A 25,936-nucleotide genomic window follows, 5' to 3' on the forward strand; every position below is an offset into this window, starting at 1 on the left:
TGCAAAATGGTTAACAATAAGCTCTCAGGAGACCATGTGACCAATAATCTAAGACATCCCTATCTGGGAAAAGTAAGCAATAAAAACGTCACAATATTATAGTGGAGAGTCAGTGGGAGACCCTCAATTGTGGAGTCATCTCATGGAGAACAGAAATCCTTGGCAAAAAGCAGCAGTCTCTCAAACGGCATCCTGACTTCTGAAATCACAAAGCGGTCAGAAAAGAAGCTGTTCAAACCTAGTAGCCGTCATGGGCTGGGGACTTACAGGGACCTGGTTCCAGCATGCATGCCACAGAAAATGGATCTCAGAGTCAAAGAACTGAGCATAGATAACAGTTCACAACAAATCAAAATACTTGAGGTTTTTAGTTCTGTGTTATATGCACAGCAACAAAAAGGCCCTGGGACTTCAGGATACACTGCAGCAAGTGAGCTAGTAGACAAATGAAACTTTCCATACACCCTTCAGACTCTTAAACATATGGGACTGCACCCCGAGGCCCACATACGCGCTTGGACACTAAGATCCACACATTCATGAACCTTACTGTCTTCCAAAGGAGATCTACACAAGTTCTGTGACTACCAATACAGAGTAGAATAATCTTCATTAGGTAAAATAAGGAACAAGTTACTTACCTGTAACTGTTGTTCTCCAGCATGGGTCTGGCATGGATTCACATGCTCATGAATATTCCCCGTCGTCAGGCTGGGAATCCTCGGTAAGAAAAAACCAGTATCAGTTTCGTTTCTGATCTGTCTTTCGTAGTAATAACCAATCACTGGTCTCTGCGTCATACTGACCACAGCCAATGACTGCCCTCTACCTAAGCACCGCCTCTGGCAGCCATCTTCAGATTTGGAAGCACGTGAAGTGGCAGTATGACCAAGTGAAGAGCCGCAGAGGGGTAGGAGGGAGGGTTCGCATGTGAATCCATGCCAGACCCATGCTGGAGAACAACAGTTACAGGTAAGTAACTTGTTCCTTCTCCAGCATGGGGTCTGGCATGGATTCACATGCTCATGAATAAAGAATACATAGCAGTACACACATGCACAACCACGGGAGGTGGCAAAGGCTCAACATTAAGCATCACATAAACTCAACATTAAGCATCTTACCTCCTCACCAGGCTCACCTCAGGCGAACAGGTTGCGCAGCACTGCTTGGCCGACCCTGGACTCCTCCCTGGAATCCCGGTCGACGCAGTAGAATTTCGTGAAGGTGTGCGTCGACCTCCACGTAGCAGCCCTGCATATGTCCAGCAGGGGCACACCAGATAGGAACGCCGTGGTAGCTGCGATCGCTCTGGTGGAATGGGCTCTCGGACGGCCAGGCAGCGGTCGGTTTGCCAACCGATGACAGTACATGATACAGCCGGAGAGCCATCTGGAAATGGAAGCCTTCGAGAGAGCCTTCCCCTGATTGACAGGTCCAAAGTTCACAAAGAGTTGTGACGTCTTCCGAAAACACTTCGTGCGGTCTACGTAGAACTTCAGCGCTCTAGCCACATCCAGCGAGTGCAAAGTCCTCTCAGCCGGCGACGAAGGCGACGGGAAGAACACAGGCAACACCAAGGGTTCGTTGAGATGGAAGTCCGAAAGCACCTTGGGCATGAAGGAGGGGTGCGTCCTGAGCACTACCCTTGTGTCGTGGAAAGTCAAGTACGGGGCCTTGCAGGAAAGGGCCTGGATCTCTCCCACTCGTCGTGCGGAGGTGATGGCCACAAGAAAAGCTGTTTTCCACGATAGAAACTTCAACGGGGCCGAGTGCAGAGGCTCGAACGGAGGTCCCATGAGCTTGGTCAGCACCACGTTGAGCTCCCACGCCGGGGCCGGGGCCTTCACCGGCGGGAACGATCTGAACAGTCCCTTCATGAACTCTTTCACCAGACGATGAGACCACAAGGACGTCCGCCCCGTGGTTCTGGTGTATCGGGAGATCGCAGCAAGATGAATCTTGATGGACGCGTGTGCCAGACCAGCTTTGGCCAGCGTCAGCAGGTACGGCAGTACTTGGGGAGCCGTAATCCGTAGAGGGTTAATCTTCTGTGCGTGGCACCAGACAGAGAACCTCTTCCATTTGTGTCCGTAGCATTTAAGAGTCGAGGACGCCCTGGCCTTTGCAACAACCTCTCTGCAATCGTCCGGTATGTCGTAACCTCCAAACTCTAGCGCTGCAGGAGCCAGGCCTGCAAGTTCAGCGACTTCGGGTCGTGGTGGAGGATGGCGCCTCCTTCCCTGGAGAGTAGATCCGCGTCCGCCGGCAGCTTGATCGGCGGGGACGCTGACAAGTCCAGAAGGTCCGGGAACCATATCTGCCTCGGCCACGCAGGTGCGACGAGGATCATCCTGCACCGTGACCTCTTGAGCTGGTTGACGAGCCGGATTAGCAGAGGCAAGGGAGGGAACGCGTAGAGGAACAGGCCCTCCCAGGGGAACGAGAAAGCATCGCCCATGCTCCTCGTCTGGGGAAACCTGCTGGCGAACCTCCGGCACTTGGTGTTCGTTGCCGTCGCGAACAGGTCGATCTGGGGTGTGCCCCACCGTCGGAAGAGGCGATCCACCAGATCCTGCCGTAGTTCCCACTCGTGGCACGAGCGCAGCTCCCTGCTGAGTGAGTCGGCGATGGTGTTTTTTATCCCTGCCAGATGAAACGGCACCAGAAAAATCCCTTGGGCGACGGCCCAATGCCACAGGTCCTGCGCCTCCTTGGACAGCGCTGGGGACCTGGTTCCGCCCTGTTTCCTGATGTAAAACATGGTGGTGGTGTTGTCGGTGAAGATCCTCACCACCTTGCCCTTGAGGGACGGAAGGAAGGACCTGAGGGCCCAAAACACTGCACGGAGCTCCAGGACGTTGATATGCAGGGACTTCTCCGTCGGGAGCCAGAGTCCCCTTGCGTGCAGATTTTCGGCGTGCGCTCCCCACCCTTCCAGGGAGGCATCCGTGGTCACAGTCTCCTGGTGGGCTGGGGTCTGGAAGTCCATGCCCGCCGTCAGATGCGCGCGGGTGCCCCACCACCGTATCGCTCGTCGGAAACTCTCGTCGAGCTTGATCCTTTCCTCGAAGCTGCCCGTCGTCTGGATCCAGCGCGCATCCAGGAATTCTTGCAACGGGCGCATCCGGAGCCTGCACATGGGAATGAGGTAGATGCAGGAAGACATCATCCCGAGGAGGGACTTGATGGACCTCACCTTGGCCGCGTCGGCCACCAACATCCGTTGCACCTTGCCCAAGATGGTCCTGGTCCTCTCCTCCGACGGGGAGGCCAGAAGGGACACTGTGTCGAGCCTCGCTCCCAGAAACAGTGCGACTTGCGCGGGCACCAGGTGGGATTTGGCGTAGTTCACGGAGAATCCCAGGTCCGTGAGGAGTTGGACGGTCCTTGCCGTGTGGACCACGGCGAGCTCCCTCGTCTTGGCGCGGATGAGCCAGTCGTCCAGGTAGGGGTAGACGTGAATCCCCTCGCGGCGCAGCTGCGCCGCCACCGGTGCGAGGCACTTGGTGAATAACCTGGGTGCCGACCGTAGTCCGAAGGGAAGGGCTTTGAACTGGTAATGACGCCCTTGGACCACGAATCTGAGGAATTTTCGGTGCCCCTTTAGGATGGGAATGTGGAAGTAGGCATCCTCCAAATCCAACGACGATAGGAAGTCTCCTTCCTCCAGCTGACCCAGGACGTGCTGGAGGGTGACCATCCGGAACTTCTGCGCCTTGATGAACTTGTTCAGACGTCGCAGGTCTAGGATGGGGCGCCATCCTCCCGTCTTCTTCTTCACGAGGAAGTATCGCGAGTAGACTCCGGAGCCCCGAAGCCTCTTTGGGACGAGTTCGATGGCGCCCTTTCTGAGCATCGCCTTTACCTCCAGGAGAAGTTGAGGGACGTGAAGTTCTTTCCTGGCCACGGGGGGGACGCGCGGGCACCTTCTTTGAAACTCGAGCGCGTGGCCCCGGGCCAGGGCGTCCAGCACCCAACGGTCGGTGGAGATGGACTCCCACACGCTGACGAAGCCCGCCAGCCGGCCTCCCACCGGGGTGCTTCGGTGGGGGCCCGACCCCACGGCCGGTTCAATCCTGCTTGGACGCGGCCTTGCCGCCTTGACCTCCTTGGCGACGACGGCGGGGTCCGCTAGACTTGCCTCGTCCTCTGTAGGCCTCTTGCGACGACGAGCGGGCCGCTTGACGGTAGGAAGCGAAACCGCCGCCGGAACCTTTGGAGGCGCCCTTGCCTCCGCCGCTCCGAAAGGGCGTTCGTCGTTGCTGCAGGACTCCAAGGGCCCTGGCCGTCTCTGTATCCGCCTTGATGGCCTGAAGGGAATCGTCCACTGTCTTCCCAAACAGGTTGTTCCCGTCGAAGGGCATGTCCAGGACTCTGGTCTGGACGTCCTGCCGAAAGTCTGTAGCTTTGAGCCATCCACGACGTCGAAGGCAAACGCCGTTGCCCAGCTGGCGGAACCCAGTGTCGGCGATGTCCGTCGCCACGGTGATGGCGTGGTCCGACGCCACCTCACCTTCCTGCAGGATCTCAAGGGCCTCCGCCCTCTTGTCGTCCGGCAGAAAATCCAGCAGGGGAGCTATCTTGTACCAGAGCTCCCTGTCGTAGCGGGCCACGATAGCCAAGGCGTTGGCCGCTTTAATCGTCGTCGCTGCCGACGAGATGACTCTACGTCCCATAGCATCCAATTTCTTTCCCTCGCCGTCCGGCGGGGAAGTTGACGTGGAGGCCGCACCCCCCCCCGCTTTCTTCCTGGCTGCCGCGGAGACGACGGAGTCCGGGGTAGGCTGCGCCCGGAGGCATAGGGGGGCCGTGTCCGGGACCCGGTACTTTTTCTCGTACCGGTCTCTTCTAGCTGGCGTCGTGGAAGGGTTCTTGAGGAGGGAAAGGCCCTCATCCCAAATGTCGTCCAACAGAGGCACTGCGAGGACCGTCTTCCTCTTGGCCTCGCGCCGCTGATAAAGGAAGCCTTCCTTTTTCTTCTCCTCAGGGCAGAGTTGGAAAAGCTCGGAAGCCCTGGAGATCATGGAGTGGAAAGATCCGATCTCGTCGGGCGGAGAAGCCCTGGTGGGAGGCGACGACGGAAAATCCTCGTCGTATGCCTCGTCGTCCGTACCCGTCGCTGCCGTGTCAGTCCCCGTATCATCCCCTCGGGTGGACGGGGAGGAGGGCTGGACGGGGCGCGACGGTTGAAAAGGAGGTGGTGGATGGATCCTTCTTTTCTTGGTAGGGGGAACACCAGAAGGTCCCGGTTCTGGATCCCCCGACGGGAGAGGTTCCTCCGTCGGTAACGGTAGCCTCGTCCTTATCTCGGAGCATAAGGACTGTATGGCCAACAAAATGGCCGCCGAGTTGTCTTGCGGCGCTGGCAGAGGGGAATCCGACGGGCGAGCAGGGGCCCCGTCGGTATCCTCGACGATGTCGTCGTCGTCACCTGCGTCGGGGTCCATTCCGGCGGGCTGGCCTTCTTCCACGCCTAGGCCGTGGCTTAAGACCTCGATCAGCTCCCCTTCTGAGGTTGAGGCCGAATCTACGACGACGCCCTGCCCCCCCTTCTTCCCCACGGAGGGTTTCACGGGGGTCCTATCGATGGGCACAAAGGAAGACTCCCTCCGCGGAGGCAGGGAGATTCTGGGCCCTGAGGTCGCCACCACTGGTGTAGCCACCACAGGCTGAGCCAGGGCCGCCGCGACCGTTTCGATAGAGGGCTTGGTCGGATGGATCAAGGCCTTCACCACCTTAGGTGCGCTCACCGCCTTATCCTTGAGGGAGGGGGCACTGCCACGCTCCTCCTCTGCCTTAGAGCTCGACCGGGGCCTCTCCAGGAGCTTCGCCGGGTGCTCGGCCTTCCTCTTACCCGACCCAGAGCGTTGGCTCGTGGTTGATGGTGCCGGGGAGGGTGCGCCCTGCCTGGCGCCCGTAGAGCCCGACCGTTCGGCGCTCCCGGTGCCAGCGGACTCGCGGTGCTTGGCCTTATGTTGGGCCCCCGTCGCCGGGGCGCCCTCAAAGGTCTTAGAAGACCGCTCGGATTTCTTCTTCTTCTCGCCAGACGGGCTCTTACCCTCCAGCCAGTTGGCGAGACGTTGATGGCGGTCCTTCATGGTCCGTTCCGACATGTTGCCGCAAAACGCACAGTCTTTCTCCACGTGCGTCTTGTCCTCATGAAGGCAGTAAAGGCAGAAAGAGTGTTCGTCCTCCTTGAAGACGTTCTGCAGCTGGCATCCAGGGCAGACCCTGAACAGCTTTCCGGGCGTCGAGCTTCCCTTCTCCTGGGCCATCTCCGAGACCGGGCCTGAGAAGCTTCTGGAGTCCTCCGAAGCGTGGCTCGACGAAATCTTCACCCTTGAGGGGCACAGATGAATCCGACACGGGTCCCCGTTGATCGGATGTAGGATCGGTGGAGCTTGAGGCTCTTTTGACCGAAAGAATCGAAGTTTTTTGTGAAAAAGCGCGAAAAATAGCACTAACGCTCGAGAGCAATAGCACGAGGATCCCAACACATGAACGTGCGGTAAAAATCTGAAGATGGCTGCCAGAGGCGGTGCTTAGGTAGAGGGCAGTCATTGGCTGTGGTCAGTATGACGCAGAGACCAGTGATTGGTTATTACTACGAAAGACAGATCAGAAACGAAACTGATACTGGTTTTTTCTTACCGAGGATTCCCAGCCTGACGACGGGGAATATTCATGAGCATGTGAATCCATGCCAGACCCCATGCTGGAGAAGCCCTCTTCCTTCAATTGGGGATTCTGCAAGAACACATGATGCTGTAGGAGCAATACTATGATACTACTAACTGAATTTGGAATACTCTGAAGTGCCCTACACCTGCACCGCAAACATAGAAAGCTTTACAGTCGAGCATTCCGGTACCTCAAGCTTTTATTGAGACTGCAGAAATGGATACCAGTGAGCATCTGCTCCCACAAGCACCCTGAATGTCATACGCCCCTGTCTAGTCTCAGCCTCGGCAACCTGGCACAAACAACTGACACAGTAGGTTTTTGAAAGCCCTGTTCCCCTACAGTGAAACAAAGAATTCAAAGAGGAAGAAAGTTGTGGACAAACATTTCCAGAACACATGCTGCAAACGATGCATCACCACACACTCATGCTGGTAAAATCTGCAAGCTATTACAACACTGCTACCCCTCCAAATCCCCATGCATAAGACTTCTTAGCCATTAGTTGAGGATTAGACAACCCTTGCTGTGGCCATCCTTTGCACGTCATACTGCCTTCTTGCTGCTCTTACATGAGTAAATCGCCCTAATCATGTTCCCATTCTGCTTAATACAGGACAACGTACCTTGTAGCAACAACAGCTACATAGCCCTCCAGGACGGCCTAGCTAAAATAGGGTGCCCCAGACACCACCCCATCCCATGCCCCACTCCGTTCCTACCCTCCGCATCCCCCTTCCCCTCCACTAACCACCCTCCCACCTCCACCACCACTGCCATCCATGGCCCACCTGCCAACAGCCACCCCAGCCCCATTGCTAAATCTAACCAACCAAACTAAACTGACCACCAAACCCCCCGCCCGCTTTAAGCCGCCCGTCCCAACCACCCCATCCCTTACCCCCAACCTCACAGCACGCAATGATAGATTAGGCTCCAGGCTCCCCACCACAACTTCCACTCCCAGCTCCAAACCTTACACCAAAACTAACACAAAGCACATCGCCTCGAACAAGCCCACACCTCCTCCTCTAAAAGGCGCCCTACTCAACGTCAGATCCTTGGCTGCCCACCCCACAGAAATTGCAGACATTATCCTTACCAACGACCTCGACTTTCTAGCCCTAACAGAAACCTGGCTTCATGAGGCATCCGGACCCCATTTATCGCTAGCCATCCCAGACAAATACTCTATCCTCAGAGCGGACAGACCAAACGCCAGAGGTGGAGGTGTAGCGATCATTTCCAAATCTGCCCTAGGCCTTAGACTAACCGACACAGTCGCTCTCACATCCTGTGAGCTACTCACAGCCAAGCTACAAACTTCCCCCACAACCACGATCACCATCCACCTTATATATAGACCCCCAAGCCCCCCTGGGACCTTTGAAGAAGACATCACCTCCCTCATCACCGAAAACTCCAAACCATCAGCACAAATCATGATCCTCGGAGACTTCAATCTCGGCTACCAAGACCCAAACGATGCACATGCTGCATCCCTAGCCAATGCCCTAACCGATCATGGTCTTACTCAACTCGTTACACTCCCCACCCACCTAAAAGGTAGAACCCTCGATTGGGTAGCAACTCACAACTGCAATACAACTTGCAAAGACCCCCAACCTCTGGCATGGACCGATCACCACATGATCCCCCTTAAGGTCAACACCAATCAGGTACTGCCCAATAAGCACCCCATGGCACCAGCATGTCCCACCCGGAATAAACGCAACATTACTGCTGAAGCCCTACTACCACTGGTCTTACCCACCCTTAATGCTCTCCCAGCCAACGCTGACCTAAACCTGTTGATCGACACCTTCAATAATTCCATGGCTAAAGCAATGGACACTGTTGCCCCTTTAAAAATACGCAAAGTTAAACCTAAAGCTCATTTGAACTCGTGGTTCACCCCTGAGCTCAAAACACTCAGGAAAGAGAAAGCTAAGGCTCATCACACCTGGAAGACCAACCCCACCGCGGTAAACAAATCCAACCTCACTAACTTATCCTCACGCTACAAAAGTGAGATAATCCAAACCAAAAAAGATGCTTACAACACCAGGATCACTCAGGCAGGATCCTCCACTAAAGAATTATTCAAAATTCTGAAGGAACTAGAAAACCCTATTTCACCTCCAGAAACCGGCCTAAAAGACAAATCCTGGTGCACCGACATCCAGAACGCCCTCAACAACAAAACTTTAGGACTCCAAACTAAAATTGAAGACAAACGGCAACAACTCTTCAACAATAAGGTCACCAACCTTAGCCTACCCACACCCAACAACACTAGCGCAGGCTTCTCGTTTAAGAAAGTCACCATCCTGGAAGTTCAAAAAATCATCACCACCCTAAAACCCTCTAACTGCAAAGGAGACAGCTGTCCGGCTCAGATCATAAAAGATGCAGCCAGAGAGCTCTCCCCCTTCATTAGCAAACTCATCAACCTATCCGTCACCAATAACTCTATCCCCAGCAACTTAAAACAATCATGGGTTCTCCCACTCCTGAAAAAACAATCCCTAGACCCGGCCATAGCCACCAACTACAGGCCCACTACCACAGTCCCCTTCCTACTGAAAATCCTGGACAGAGTTGCCTACATCCAAATTCAGGAATACCTGGAATCCAACCAACTGCTAGGAATACGTCAATCCGGCTTCAGACCTCACCACGGAACTGAAACCGCCCTTGTTGATCTCAAAAGCCAGATAGATGAAATTAAAGACAAAGGCAATGCCGCAATCCTACTCCTACTAGACCTCTCAGCGGCTTTTGACCTGGTCAGCCACGAAGTCCTCTGTAATCACCTTGCCACCTCAGCCCACTTCTCCCCCTCCGCCATCACATGGATACAATCCTTCCTGGCAAACAGAACCATGCGAGTCTTTTCCACCACAGCTGCAGCAGACCCCATCCCCATCACATGCGGGGTCCCACAAGGATCCTGTGTATCCCCCACTTTGTACAACATATTTACAAAGCCTCTATTTGACCAACTGGACCGTCTGGGTGTCACCTACACAAACTACGCAGATGACACCCAGATACTCCTCACCATCTCTGGTAATTACCAAGAAGATGCCGCCCGGATCAACAAAATATTCTCCATCTTTCAGGCATGGATGGCCTCCCATGGCCTCTGCCTGAATGATGAGAAGACAGAACTCCTAACCGTCGGCTCCCCCAACACTCTAACTAAACTCGACCCTAGCTATAACAACATCACTATAGACGGCCACGCCATTCCCATAGCCAAAAGCGTAAAAATCCTTGGTTTCTATCTAGATGCCAACACCAACCTTAGCAAACACACCAATATGACTGCCTCAGCTGCTGCCTATACTGGCAAGCTCATTAGGGCCAGCAGACCTTTCCTATCACCCAACAGCTGCCTCACACTTGCCAGGGCCCTAATACAATCAAAACTCGATTACTGTAACAGCCTGTACCTAGGTGCTAATCAATCCGTACTCAACAAGTTGCAGGTAATACAAAACAACGCCTTGCGCGCAGCCCTCAACATTCCCAGACATGAGCACATCACCGCTACTAGGAAAGCCTGCAAATGGCTATCCATACGCCAAAAAATCTAAAAACCATTTTCCTCACGTACAAATCCCTCAATCACCTAGCACCACCTTACCTAGCTAATTAATTCACCCTGAAACCAGCCACCAGATCCACCAGATCCTCCAACACTCTCTGCTTATCAGTGCCCAGGTTCCACCTAAAAAGAGCTGGAGGGGTAAGCTTCACAGTACTTGCCCCCCAACTCTGGAACTCCCTACCGCTTAACATCAAAATGATCGAATCCTTCCAGATCTTTAGGAAGCAGGTCATCAGCTGGCTTCTAAACAAAGAATAACGCCATTAACACCAGACCCGTGCGGTATCTGTATTTATATTGAAAACTGCATATTGTACGCATTTGCTCTTGTTTACTGTTCACTGTACAGATATATGCTTATATTATAAACTTGTACGAAGTATGCAAAACTAAGATACTTCACAACGCTGTAACCAAATTCTTAAGCGCCCTTCTACCTCTGGGTTTGGAGCGCCATACAAATAAAATAAACAAACAAACAAACAAACAAACAAAAAAAATTAAAGGATTCTCTTGGTGACATTCTGGGAAATCCACCAAAATCAAGTTTTGCAAGAGACTATACACATAGCAAATTTGATAAATATCTTAAGACGAGCCAGGCAACCACATAAACCCACTTCCTGAGGATTCCCATAGGTTGCCAATATCTGCTACCATTTAGAGTGAAGTTCAGGATATGATTGCAACACGGATGGCACTTGATATAGTGCCCATGGTGAAATTACTTGGACTGGAACCTAGGCAAGTCTAAACGTGGAGTGTCTTTTTGCACGCTGCATCCTGTGATGAATAACAGGTGATCATCCCACTTACCCCTTGCCTGGGACCCTTCTCATGTGCCCAGGGAACAGCAGACGCTTCCTGATCCTGACCCTGGAAGTGGTGTTCTGCGGGAGGATCACATGGGAGGGGATTCAGGTCAGGAGCACAGTGACCCCACAGTTTTAATGGCATATTGTACAACCGAAATATATCATGAAATAAAGAATGAAAATGCTGGGGACTTAATGTCCCATAATACCATAGGTACTGGGACGGGGAAGAAGAGCCCAGAGGTACAGAACTGCAAAGCGCGGTCTAGTGTTTAACAATCTACACCTGAAGGGGAATTGTGACTATTTAAATCCCCATCAGGTGCAGATGTGCGGTAGTAGCAGAAGTTGTTTGTGGCTGTGTATGCAGCATGGGCAGAACGGAGACGCCGGAACGCCCACCGTGCCTTTGGCGGTTAAAGGTTCTGAGAGAGCCATAAGCAGGAGAAGCCAGAACTGCAGAGGTCATGCAGCCTGAAGCGCAGTGATTGCAGGTCCCACTATGGGAGAGAGGAACTCTCTACACATTGTGTCTGTCTCTGGTGGCTGGCGAGCATCGTGAATCAAAGAGAGCAACGTGAGCTCCTGTCGGGGAAGACGTGCAGTGCAGAGCTGCAACCAGAGCAGCCAGATACTCAGTCTGGTGAAGAAAGAAGTCGCAGCATCAAGAAACGTGGACGTACAGTGACAGATCGGTGAGTTGGCCTTGGAAAGGTGACCCCGGGGTGCTCCGTCGTAAACCGCTAGCTGTAAATAGGCCTTTTGAAAACTGAATTAATGGTAGAAAGTCATTTTGGCTTAAAACACATGCTGAGAGAAAACGAAACAGACGTTTACAATTATCACTATCTAAGGAAAGAAAGAGTGATATTTAAAGAAGGCTGTAATTACCATTACCCAAGAAGAAAGGGTTAGTGTTAAACCCACTAGGGGTCACCATTGGCAAAATCAAGAGGATGCAATATTAAAACAAAATTGTAACCAATATTGCCCAAGCAAAGAGGAGGCAATATGTGAATCAAATAACAAGCATATCCTAAGCCTAGGGAAGGTCATTAGAAGGAGAAAGAGGACCCGCTTTCTAGGAGAAACAAACTTGAATCAACAGTTACCTGGTGTGATAGTAGCAACCTAGAGTTGGCAGGACAGTTCCCCTCCTTGGGAATAGTGTCAAGGGGGTGAGAAGCATAACCTGCATTGCATGTGGCAAATCTATCATTGGAACCAACAGCATCAATGGGTGTTGTATCCTTATGGACAAAGTTGTGAAATGTACGGTTATTGAAAGTCAAAGACCTTACTGATGTTTTGAAGTGAGCCACACCACAGAGTACTTATGGTAGTGTTAGGAGATTCATCCTGGCAGAAGAGTACACAAGGAAAGGAATTGTTGGTGGTATTCATGCATGTTAGTGAACCAGGAAGAAGACACTGAAGTACTGCATTGTGGTGAAAGGTTGTGGTGGAAAGTGGAAACACCACTACTGTGTTTGATGAACTGTGGTAAAACCATGCTGATGAAAATCATTGTTGTGAATAAAGAAGAAAGGTGTAGTAGTTGTCTTTCTCAAGAGATGAGAAATCCTATTGAAATATTCATTGGAAGAATGAGTAACTTAGTTGAATCATAATATAATCACAACCACAAGTGAAATCCTCCAAAGTGAAGGAACTTTGCGTTGGAAAACAGAACTTGTATATCAGGAGAAACCTCTGTGTGCTATCTTTTGAAGTAGAAGCCGACTATTGGAATGAACTTTATTAATTGGAACTTTTATTTGGAAATTCTGCTTTTATCCTGGTGAAAGGGATGTATGGGAGGATTGGCCCAAGAGACCCCCCTCCCCTGCAGCCTCTCCCCTTTGTGAAGTCCATGGCTCGTCGGGGGTTCCCCCTGCCACCAGGGCACAGGTGGCGGGTGGACCACTGGCTGAAGACACTGACCAAACATGCTGTATTAAGCTAGGTCCTGGAAACCATTTTGTGAAATCAAAATGGCATGAGCCCTGTGCACCGCAGCGCGGACCCCACCCTTGGAGAGTCTCACTTGTCCCTGCGGCCGCAGCTCCCTGGCAGATCCGCTGAGAGCCTGTTCCCACGAGCAGACGGACATGAGCTAGTGCTAGATGCAAACACTAACATTCACCTTCCGCAGTGTATCACTGCCCTCAGCATGACCCGGCCAGCAGGGCCAGGGTGGAAAAGAACTAACATGGCCCACCAACATAGGTAGAGACCCCAAATACTAATATGTAACCTGCCGTGACGAAACTCTACTCTCCAGGACCTTTTTTGATTAAAACATGTAACCTCCAGGAAGAGGGCAGAATGTGTGTTTATATGGCATTCTGGTTGAAGTACCCACATCCCAGTAGCTATGCGCAAATGGTAAAAGTATCCCAGGGTTTTCATGTTATAGGTTTCGCCGCAAGGAATGCACCCCAAGGTCCCATGCCATAACTGAACTAATGCTGCTAGAGTGCAAAGGAAGACACATGCAACCCCATTGGGAGCGCATGTAAATGGTGCATGAAAATGCACAATATGTATTTGAATGTCCAAGCTCACCATGTGTCACCGCCGTCAGTCTCATTGGCCAGTTGTTCCTGTGTGCTCCACCAACCTTACTACTACCTCGCTTACCGTGCATGTATAGAAATGTAACAAAATGTTGTGGTTGTTAAATACTTAACATATAGTTATTAATTGCAAAATGGGTATAGGTAACGCATTTGAAATGGCCATGTAAAAGGCACTAACAATGTAGAAAACATAAGCTTTGAAAAGACTCAATGAGTATTGTACATTATATGAATGTTCATGCCTCTTCCACATAATCTGCAACGCACGAGGAAAATACCATTGTGGGCATATCCAAGGCCATTCCCCCTTCCTCCCCATTGAAGCCTGCCAGACGGAAAGCAGAGGCCTGTGCTGCTCTGCTTCACCTCCCCCAATTCGGCTGGAGCTGCTTCAAACATTCACGTTCCCCCGCAGCTCCCAGGGCCGCGGCCAGCCTCCTGAATTATTTACAACCCAGCAGTAAACCCCGGCCATAAACGCAGGCCCGATGGTGCCCTTTCTTAGGCTCCACGACCCACCAGCTCACCCCAGGTTAATGGCCCCTGTAAAATTAGGACACCCAATATTATAGCAACACTGTAGGAACACATTCATAATGAATTCTAACGAGACATGATAACTTGGACAGCTTGTCCCTTGCCCTGAGACCCAACCTCGCGACCTACGATACTTGGTCAACAGGACGATGGTAACCATGTATTGATGTATCACCAAAAGACCCCACTCTAGGTGCATTCCTCCTGTGTTGCATTAACCTGTAGAATAACCTATTGGAAGATTTACCGGGGAAGATAATATTGCAATATTGAATGAATGCGGTGTGCGTGGCCTTAGGGCAGAAAGCCAAGAAAGACGTTCATCACTGACACTGGTCACGGCTGGCACAACAACACCGCCCGGATGAGCCCAGCTGACCTGCCCGGCCCACGTGGGTAACCAGTGACGTCCACCAACCACGGCAAACCACATCACAGCTGCACCTATAGTTAGTCGTCGCCACCCAATCCCCACGAACTTGTGCCCCCTATAGTGTGTAGGTTCTTATGATGCATTTTGTAAATATATACGCCTGTCTTTGCTATTGTCAGACAGAGCGCTCTTGGAGTTTGCAGAGTCCTTTGCATGCCCTATTCCGACTTATATAAACTCCCATTAAGCTCACCCGCACTTTGTCTTAGCCTTATTCCCATCTTGGGAGAGTCCATTATTGTCTCTCACTGTGGGGAGGATCGTGCTATCTGGGGACGCTCGCCTTCAGTGGTGACCCCGACAGCGTGATGATTATTTTTCCTTAATATATATATATATATCCCTACCGTCCCCTTTGGCACGAAAATCTCCGGTCGAAAAGGGATACGCACGGTGCGCCGGCTCCGGAAGGCTGCCCGCCAACGGCGACCGGTACGCTCAGAAGTGCCGCTCAACAGAGAGAGGGTACGGGATCCTGGTTGAAAAATCCCCTTTGCGTACCGCTCGCCGGAGCCGGGGCGGACCGTTGAGCGTACAGCAACACGTCCTGGACGGACCCAGTTCGGAGACTCTCGGTTCAAGACGGGCACGTGAGTATTAAGTGCGAGCGACCATAAAGGGAGCGGGGGAGGAAAACAGGACAGGGAACGAGGTTGTTTGAAAGGGGACACTTTGGGACTACTAAGAACCACTCTGGGCTTTCTTTACTTTTTCTTTGCATATGGCCATTAGGATCAAGAGGTGAAAAGAGATAAAGAGACAGGAACCTAGCTCCGCGAGGGGGTAGAAGGCGGCACCGCATAGTGCTATCTTGAATAGTACTGGGAATATATGAAGAAGTGGAAAATGAGATAAAGGTGTCTGGTAAAGGAAGACACAGTGAATACATTAGTGACTGCTATTCTTTCTATTCTTCTCTCTGGGTTTACGGGGAAAAAACGGTTAGTACGAAAAAAAAAAAAAGATAATCTAAGTAGAAAGACGAGTTTATATCAAAACTACAAGACGAATTGATATCAGATTAAGAAAGAAAGGGACAGCTAGCAAGGGAGGAAAGGGATTACAAATTGAGCTGTGAATAGAGTGTTGCCTATGGGTGTGTACGCATCATATGTGCCAGAACATATTTGTCACGATTGTTAGGCAGAAACCTGTGCAGTTCCCTTAGGGAACACTGCAAAAGATTTAGGACTACAGGTGTTAGCAGTAAACCCACTTGGTAGCAGTCTGTACCACCCAGATTTACCTGGTAGCTGTGGCTGAGCAGTCAGACTTCCCTCAAGAAGAGTTAGGCAGTATGCAAAGTATACACAATAGGCACTCAGATACAACAATACAAGCAAACACTGACCAGAGCTTTGGTATCAAAGTATATAATTATTTATTTAAAAACACACTGTTTGAAACACTCCAGCACTCTTATTGTAAAATATTCTAAACACAGTTACTATTATAATATATACACCCCTTTTTCCTTATCAGATAAGTCACTGTAAAGCACCACTTCTTTTCATACAGAGGTGAGCGCTTAACTAGATGGCACTCCAATAAGTTTGTGAGAAAGGGAGGGAAAAAGACAGAATATGGAAAGGTACACCACTCTAAGATTCAGGAACACTGTTAGCAAGGCAGAAGAGCAAAAGTCACTGGTGAGCCAAAGTCCAAAGGCTGGGCCCACTCTTAGAGAGAGCAGAGCACAAATGCGCCCAAGATCACACAGTTACACTAGGCTTAGAAAGTCTTGCAGAGGGTTCAAAAAGAGTTTAGAGAGGCTTAGGAAAGTTTAGCCAGGGTGTCCCAGGCTAACCCAGGTTCGAAAGCCGGGGACTAAATCTACCCCGTACAGTCGGTAGCAAGGGAAGCCAGGCAGGACACGGTACCTTAAGTGGGAAGAATCCTCCAGCGGTGGCAGTTGTTCCTGGTAGTGGGTGCAAGTTGCGTCGTCGTCCAGGGGAAGAGAAGATCTCGACTTGGAGGAAAGGTGAAGGTCGTTGCACTACCAGGGAAGAAACCAGCCGTGGAGTTTTCCGGTTAAAGGTGGTACCTTTGTTTCGCGGTCATGGTAAAACGTGGTATCCCGGTTGCCGGGGTGCTTGGCACAGGCAAGGCGGCCACGAGGTACGTCGGGAAGGCGAAAAGACGGTGAAACTGGTTATCCCCACCAGTCAAAGGAAGACTCTCCGGCGGGAGATCTCCTCTGTCGTTGGGAGAAAAAGTGGTGAGACGGTCCAGCAGGGCTCCGCCGGTGGTGGTGTCGTGGCAGGTCGGCTCAGCTTCTCCCTCGTCGGATTCTTAGGTCCTGTGGCGACTTCTGAAGTTCCAGTCCCCAAAGCCCTGCCTATATGCAGCAAACCCCCATTCACTCAGCCTAGCTGTCACTCAAACATGCTAAGTGGTGAGCCGGGATGGAGTGCGACTTGAATTGCCTAGGCAACTCGGTCCAGGGTGCCTAAATTCCCCTCCACCCCTCCTAATTACCCCAGACAGAGTGGCACCACTTTTGAGGGCTTCTGTGGAGAAGCCCGCCAAAAAGTGGAACTAAGGGCTCGACTTGGGTTGGAGTCACAGAAGAGAACACAAACGCCATTTTAGAATCAAGTTTTGGCAAAAAATACCAACCGGAGTATTAATATTAATTAAATAAACCGGCGGTATGTTCGAGGCTACCGTAAATAATTAAATAAAGATAGTAGCCTAAAACAATGGGAAATCCCATAGGAAAATATTTGCGGTTGAATATAAAAAGTAGTATCCACTGCCACCAGCCAAAACTCGATCAGGGGGGACGGAGACGTGCCCCCTCGACTAACAGACCTTGGGGCAATCGAATTGCCCCAGCCAGTACGTCCACAATATGATGGTTTGTACTGGTTCTGTTCAGAATTTAAGACTAGTAAAGTCAATGGTGACTTTACATGCCCTGGGAGACAGTAGTAGCCAGTTACAACTCCCACTAATACACAGGGGAGGAGGGAGGCCGAATTACATACCCTGGGATCAGATGGATAAGGCCAATCTGTTAAAGCTATTACCACCGCTATCAGGTGGGGCAAGCAAGTGGATATATGCATTTGAGAAACACACAGCCGGGGTACCTCTAGCAATAGGTGATGTGAAAAGTCTGCTAGTATCAGCAGTCAAGGATCAAGCTGACAGGCTGGCTTCCCGGGAGTAAAGTTAGACTGCGATCGCCATGATGGTGCCTCTTTTAACACAGTACGTGCAAGGGTGTGGGATGCATTAAGAGAGACATTCCCAGACACCCCAGATTTGCAGTCAGTCATGCAATGTACGATGAATGATGGGGAAGATGCTATGGATTACATTTTTCGGGTTCAGGAGATGTGGAGAGCGGAAACGGGCACGCCCTGGTATCAATCAACATCATTATTTTACTTTATAATAAAGAGAATGCTCCCTAAAGAGGTACAAAAGGCACTTGACAAAATTGCAGGTATTGAAGCAAAAGGGTGGCCCGAAATACAGAGCATAATAGTTCACCACTGTAAACGAATAAAAGAGAGGGAAAAGGAGATAGCGCAAAAAAGATTGGCAGACGAGGCAAAGTTAGTACAAACAAAACTAGTGAAGGTCGCTGCAGCAGTAGCCTCGCTCCCACACAGCAGGGAGGGAGAAGAGGAGGAGGAGGGGCTGGTAGCAATACAGGGGAGGATGGCAACGAATTGGGCAGGAGCAGGGCAACGACAGTGGAACGAGCAGGAGCAGAGTGGAGGTCCGCAGTGGTAAGATTGGGCCCCACGAGGGGGACTTGGTGGGTACAGGGGTCGCAGAGGGGGTGGACAAGGGTACGGGGGAAACGGAGGAAATGGATGGCAAGGTCCCAGAGGTGCGCAGGGAAGCTGTTGGAACTGCGGGAGGTGTGGGCACTTTTCCAGAGAGTGCAGAAATAGATCAAACAACGGATCTCAAGAGATGGAACACTATGGCAACCCTCACCCGGGAAGCCCATATGGTCTTCCAATGGGACGACAACAGAGGGAACAAGAACAGGGGTACCCAGAGCAAAGGCAAGCGCATCATTACAGAACACAGAATCACCCACAAAACAACGATACTATGCACTACACCCCAGGCAACCCTTTCGCAACGAATGCCAATGGAGCACCAGCTCCAGCCCCCTATAGTGGTGTGTCAGTAGTTTCAGGAAGCATCTTCAGCCAGGGGGGACAATGAGACAACCAGCATAGGACAGCCCACAGAGAACACTTGCGTGTCCTGTTCTATCTACCACCTACGATGCAGCGGAGGAACCATTGGTAGGGGCGCAGATAGGAGACAAGCAGTTCATATTCATGGTGGATTCGGGAGCCGAGAAATCATGTATCCGTGAGGGCCGGTTTTCGTTATCTAACCGGAAGTTAGAGACGCAGGGGTTCTCTGGGGCTGTAATTGAAGTTCCTTACACAGAAGATTTGGATGCGACAGTGGGGGGTAAAACGGTAAAGACACCCTTACTATATTATGAACAATCGCCAATAAACCTGCTCGAAAGGGACCTTCTTAGCAAGCTTAACATGACAATATCATTTACAGAAAGAGGGATAGTGTGCTCAACCCCAGGAATATGCCCATTACGCGTAATGCTGGTGGTGCAGGCTCGGGCAACAGCACCGGAAATACGCGGCATGCCAGTGGACGAAAGAATGTTCATCGAAGGTTTAAAAACACTGGCCCAAGTAGTTCACGAGCTAAAAAAGTTAGAGTGGAGAATACCCGCAGAATTTATCTTCCGCCCAATAGTACGCCCAGACATAGCACCAGGATCAGTGGTATCCTTAGACCTGCATGCTGTACAGGTATCAGCAAAAAGGATTACAGTAATTGGGATGGACATAGACGGGTGTGAATGGCGCACTGTACTGTGCATCAATGCTGATATTGCCCTACGAGACTTATCTGATGAGGATCTCTTTTCTGATGCGGAGAGTGATGGTGAGATAATAATGGAAATAGCAATGCCCTGTGATATTTTGATTCAGACAAGACAAGTACCCGTCCAGTTGATGGCAGTGGTGGGAACGCCACCGTCCTTTTTTGATGATGACATGCGACTGGTGCCAAAAATTCGTGGACAACAGGCCCCCATGATGTAGTTTTGTTGCATGGAGTGACACCAGTGGTAATAAAACTCAAACCAGGGGCAATTGTGCCCCGAGTGAAACAATACCCATTGTCCGGCGAAGCTGAGGAAGGGATAAAAGAGACAATAAATCTTTTGTAAAAACTGTCAACAACAGTTATACACAAATAAAAAATAAAAAAAAAAGACAATAAATGCGTTGCTAGCACAGGGGATAATAGTGTCCTCAAACTCCCCATGTAACACCTGTATCTACCCGATCAAAAAAGCAAAGGGAGGGGCTTGGAGGATGGTCCAAGATTTACGCCCCCTAAATGACGTCATACAAAAAGAATTCCCTTTGGTCCCGAACCCTGCATCCATACTGTGCAGCATCCCAAAAACGGCATCACATTTCACAGTGGTTGATTTGAAAAATGCATTCTTCTCCATCCCCTTGGCAGAAGAAAGCAGATACTTGACAGCATTCACATTGGGGGGGGAAGAGATACGAGCATTGCAGGCTACCTCAGGGGTACTGTGAAAGTCCAAGCATATTCAACCGCATACTACACGAAGACCTGGGTAATTTATCAGTTGAAAGCACGATCATTCAGTACGTAGACGATTTGCTCGTCTGCGCACAGAGTGAAGAGACGTGCAGAAGAGACTCAGTAACCCTCTTGACGCTGCTGGCGAATAAAGGGTACAAGGTGGACAAGGGGAAGCTATACTGTCAGTCAGAAGTGCTGTACCTGGGACAGCTGATATCAAAAGACGGGAAAAGAATAATACCTGACAGAGTAGCAGCAATAAGGTCAGTGAGAGAACCAACCACAGTGAAGGAGATACAGAAGTTCTTGGGAATGTGTAACTATTGTAGAGCATGGATAATAGCTTATGCAGCCTACACCAGGCCATTACTGCAAGCACTCAAAGAGGCCCAGCAAGAGAACAGGAAAATAGAGTGGTCAAAAGAAATGAGTGACTTGTTTGGGTCGCTAAAAGAGCTGATTTCGAGTGCTCCAGTACTCGCCAATCCTGATTATGAGCGTGAATTTTACCTGTTCTCTCATTGCAAGGGAACTCTTATGACAGCTGTACTGACACAAAAGACTTCCCTAGGACACAAACCATTGGCTTACTATAGTGGCACATTAGATGCGGTGATGCAAGGCCACTTCGCGTGCGAGCAGTCTCTCGCCGCCGCCGCGTTCGCCATTGAGAAAAGTGCCACAATAGTAATGGGGTGCCCTGTCACGTTGTTTGTGGAACACTCATTATTTGCAATACTTGAAAGATCAAAAAGCACACTGACCACACAGCGAGCAACTGCCTATGAGATAATATTGTCCAGCGCCAATATTCACGTGGTAAGGTGCAGGACAGTAAACCCGGCAACATTCATCACAGAACCATGCACACTAGAGCACATGCAAGAACACAATTGTGCAACATACACAGGGGAAACGGGGGAGGGCACGGTGGTGTGTGAAAATGCCCTGAGCGAGGGAGAGGTGTACTTTGTGGATGGGTCAGCGTCGATTGACATGGACACAGGAGAGAAACATGTGGGACTAGCAGTAGTGAGGCTAGAAGAAGGTGAGTATGAAGTACTAGTACAGTATCGCCTTCTGTGCCATTTCTCAGCCCAAGCAGCAGAACTTATCGCCCTAATAGAAGCATTACATGCAGCTAAAGGATGTGCAGTAACAATATACACAGATTCAGCCTACATGACGACAACAGTACACGGAGGTCTAGCCCGGTGGGGGAGGAGAGGGTTTCGAAGGGCAGATGGGACCCCAGTGCAACATGCTGAACTGTTGAAGGAATTGATTGAGGCCCTAAAAGATCCAACAGTGGTAGCAATAGTGAAGTGCCAAGCACATACGTCCAACACCGACGTTGTATCTTTGGGGAACGCGGCAGCAGACGCTGCTGCCAAGGAGGCTTCGTATTTTGAAAGACATGGAACAGGCGAGTACCTATTGCAGCACAAGACGAACGTAGAGCTTCCAGAAGGATACAATGCCATGCCCATATCACAAATACTAGAGCTGCAGGAAGGTGCCAGTTGTGATGAAAAGATGGTGTGGGAAAAAAGGGGGTGCAGCCAATCGGCAACAGACTTATTGTGGCGCCAAAATAACTCAAGAAAAGTAATAATGCCCATCAAACTGTTAGAGATAGCATTTCAGCAATTACACTTTCCAGTGCATAATACTAAACAACACATTGCAGCAGAGATACAGGAAGATTGGTTCGTGCCATGTCTCCAGGAACACATATCTAGATTGACAATGGAGTGCACAACATGCCAAATATATAACTCTGGGATGACCCTACGAACACTCAGGGGGACAATTCCAAAACCAACAGGGCCCTTCAGAGAACTGCACATTGATTATGCAGACATGGGGGAGAGGTGTAATGGGGCACGGTACATGATAGTGGTTGTATGTCCATTTTCCAGGTGGGTGGAGCGGGTCCATGTGCGCGACCTGATGCTAAGAGCGTTGCAAAGTTCCTAGTAAAGGAAGTGTTCCCGCGCTGGGGAATTTGCGATGTAATTCGCTTAGACAACGGCACTCATTTTGTGAACGAGCTCTTCAAAGAAGTGACCGCGTTATTGGGAATAAAGCATAAACTGTGCTCGATTTATCATCCTCAAAGTAACGGCGTTGTCGAAAAGATGAACGGTCTGTTAAAAGGGAGATTGTCTAAATTGTGTTTTTCGTTGAAGAAAAACTGGATCTACTGCTTACCCCTTGCACTGTTTGAGCTGAGGAATCAGCCGAGCAAGGATCACCATCTGTCCCCGCACGAAATTGTGACAGGGAGATGGATGCACACAGCACATTCCCCACTATGCCAACACTCGGATGCACACAGAAGCGCCACAATATTGGGAGATGAATTCACAGAATACCTAAAGAAGCTAACTAGGGCAGCGCATGCAATCTCAAGGCAGCTCTCACCACCATTCACAAGGGAAGAAGGGAACACAACGGTGTGTCCCTTGCGGAAGCTGAAACACAGGTACAATTAATGCCAGGAGAGTTCATTTATGTCCGGAGCTTTGTGCGCCGGTGGAATGCCCCAAGGTTCCATGGGCCGTACGAAGTAGTATTTTGCACACCCACAGCTGCAAAGGTAAAAGGGCTCAAATATTGGATACATTTGACAGATGTGCAAAAGGCATATAATAGTGTACAGGAAGAGGTGGACGGGGAGGCACAGACAACAGCAAACAAAAGTAATGAAAATGATGAGTGAACGTGAACAAATGAATGGAGGAGTGTAACTGATAGACAAAACTGTTAACAAAAGAATTCTATCACAGGTTATTGATCGAGATAAATAAAAATAAAAAAAGGAAAAACAAAATGTGTTTAAGTGAAAATAACGGTGTAAAAAAAATATATATATATGTATTGTCTGCTCCCTTCTCTGTGCACCCCCCCCACCCCCCAACCATCTCCCTTTTATGACCTCCTGGTACATACAGTGCCAACAAGAATGTTTACATGCACGTACTTAATGCTTTTTTATATCTCAAACAGGAACTACCATGGCAACAAACGGCAGCCTGCAACAAATAGATTGATTAGATATAGAGACGTTTTAGCTGAAAGATGTAGATATTCGTGTGGGTTGTCTGTATGCATTACATTATTTTTTACAATGGTGTTTGGCTTGGTCACTTATTGGTTTATAGCGTTCATCTCTATTGAGATGAACGAGGGGGGAGGGAATAACGGGATTAATGTAACAAATCAAACCACAACTGTAAATACTAAAGAAGGTGATTTTTTGGTGTGGGACGGATCTAACTTTTATGGGGATATTACGCGACACCGCCCAATGTTGCTACCTCGCCAAATGAAAGACTGCAGGAAAAAATACGAAACAGCACAACTTCCCCGCCAAAAGCATCCGATTACAATGCCCACAGTTTAAATGATCACAACCCTTCTGTTATATCATGGCTGTACAACACCCCCACCAGCGTGCCCACCCCCACAACAGAAAACACACTGCTTGATAGTATAAAGAAAGAGAATGAAGAGATGACAGTGAGATACAAAGCATTATACAATGAATAGGGAAAGGGGGCGGAGGGGAGAAAGGGGGGGCCTACGCTGCTCCTCGCCCATGAAGCTGGGAGATATCTTAGAAATAATAGGAGGAAAAGGGAGGCGGGAAGGAGGAAATACAACGAGTATTACGGGTTGGGACTCGACAAGATGGAAGACCCACGACACCCCCACCAGACAAATAAATGGTATGCAGACATGAGTGCAACTGCTAAGCAAACAACAAATGAGAGCCGTTTTGTCTGCTCCCTCATTCCCCATGCTTCAGGTACACCCAAAGTATTGCTGCCAAAAGAGTTGCCTATTGTGGATGCCCAATGTCTCCTTCATCTCACGTTGTGCAGAATTAAGAACACCTTCGAGGCACACGAGGTAACTTTTAAAATGCTGCAGAATGAGAAGACCTGTTATCCGAAAGCGGAAGGAGTGATATGTTTGGAAGAACTATTCTTTATAATACAAGGGACATTATTTTCAGAAAATAATGTGCAAAGCTGAAGCGCTGCGAGGTGTGGCACCAGAGAAACTGCAGTGGATAGAGAAAACATGCACACCAGTATGGAAGGAGCACATCTCAAAATTGACTTGGGTGACGGCCATTGAAAAGCCCTTCAAGCTACAGAAAGAAATAAACTATGAACTGTGTTTCAAGGGAGACGGGAAAGCTATCATGGGGGTAAACAAAAATTGCAACAAGACCCTCATCATTCCGGATATGAGAAAAGGACAGCGGCCCTCATGGACACTTATTGGGTATGTGGCAACCAGGCATACCTGCACCTCCCACAATCCTGGAGTGGCAGCTGCTCATTGGCCACCCTACATTCCGCACTAATGGTGATACCGGAAAGCCACATTGATGGGAGCAAGAAAATGCGAGAGACCCCTCAGCAGAATGAGGCCCAACCAACTGCAGAATCACAAGTATATGTCCTGTCTTCCGGTAATAAGGGGGAGATGCTATCACGGAACAGACGATCATCGAACTACATATCAAAAGCATCCTCAGAGCTACTGGCACAGATCCCGGACAGATATCGATTATTCAGCTCTGCAGAGACTTTCTTTGCCTCACTCATCCCTAGATCCAGGCACGAGCAAATGCAAAATGGCTCCAAATTACACGCTGGGAGCTGATCCAGCTGGCGAATGACACTGAAGAAGGATTTAACGTAATAAAAGTGGAACTGCGAGCACTGCGACTAATGACCATGCAAAATAGGTATGTCTTAGACCTCTTAACAGCGATGGACGGAGGTGTTTGCCGAAAAATTGGAAGTGCCTGATGCACTTTCGTACCTTCCGAAGACGCAGATAATGGTTCCTTATCCCACGTGATCGAAGCCGTACATAACCTAGGAGAAAGAATGAAAATGGAAGGTGGAGCAGAAGCAAGCACATGGTTCGACAACATCTTCTCCTGGGTCCCATCATGGCTGGGAATGACTGTTAAATTTTTGATGCCGACAGTAGTGTTCCTCCTTTTTATTTTTTGTATGTGCCAGGTGGGCCTTCGATGTTGTGCAAACGCAGTACCAAACGGTGCAATGATGATGGTGACAATGGGCAATGCTCGCGGTACGATACAACATATGCAGGAAGTAGAGGTACAAACAGGAACAGAAAACACCAAGATTCCAGATGGTGCCCATGTACCACAGCGGAGATGTAGTAGACAGGCTGTGGCACACTACAATTAAAGAGCCCTGTGTACTTGAATGGTATGAGGAGGTGTGGGTGGATTTGGAAGAGGATGAAGGTTGTATATATCTGACCTGCACCCCGGATGAGTATGCTAGGAGGGGAGAAAGCCTGCGAGGAGTATGTAGGGCATGGATGCCCATAAAAGGCACCCCTGCATGGGATGAGGCTGTAGCTGAGGAAGAAGAACGCAAGAGGTTGAGGGAGTTACAGTATTCGTTAATTAAGTAACGAAAGGGGGGAAATGTATGGGAGGATTGGTCCAAGAGACCCCCTCCCCTGCATCCTCTCCCCCTTGTGAAGTCCATGGCTCGTCGGGGGTTCCCCCTGCCACCAGGGCCCAGGTGGCGGGTGGACCACTGGCTGAAGACATTGACCAAACATGCTG

The 25,936-nt window shown here is 50.0% G+C and overlaps 1 protein-coding gene across 1 annotated transcript in view; it reads right to left on the bottom strand.

Annotated features, from left to right (window-relative positions):
- POLR3A (RNA polymerase III subunit A) overlaps positions 1-25,936 on the bottom strand; it is a 1,042,059-nt gene that overhangs the window by 337,577 nt on the left and 678,546 nt on the right. The gene's annotated exons all lie outside the window — the stretch shown is intronic.

This window comes from Ambystoma mexicanum, chromosome 8, assembly GCF_040938575.1.
Source record: "Ambystoma mexicanum isolate Mex_15411 chromosome 8, UKY_AmexF1_1, whole genome shotgun sequence".
Lineage (NCBI taxonomy): Eukaryota > Metazoa > Chordata > Amphibia > Caudata > Ambystomatidae > Ambystoma > Ambystoma mexicanum.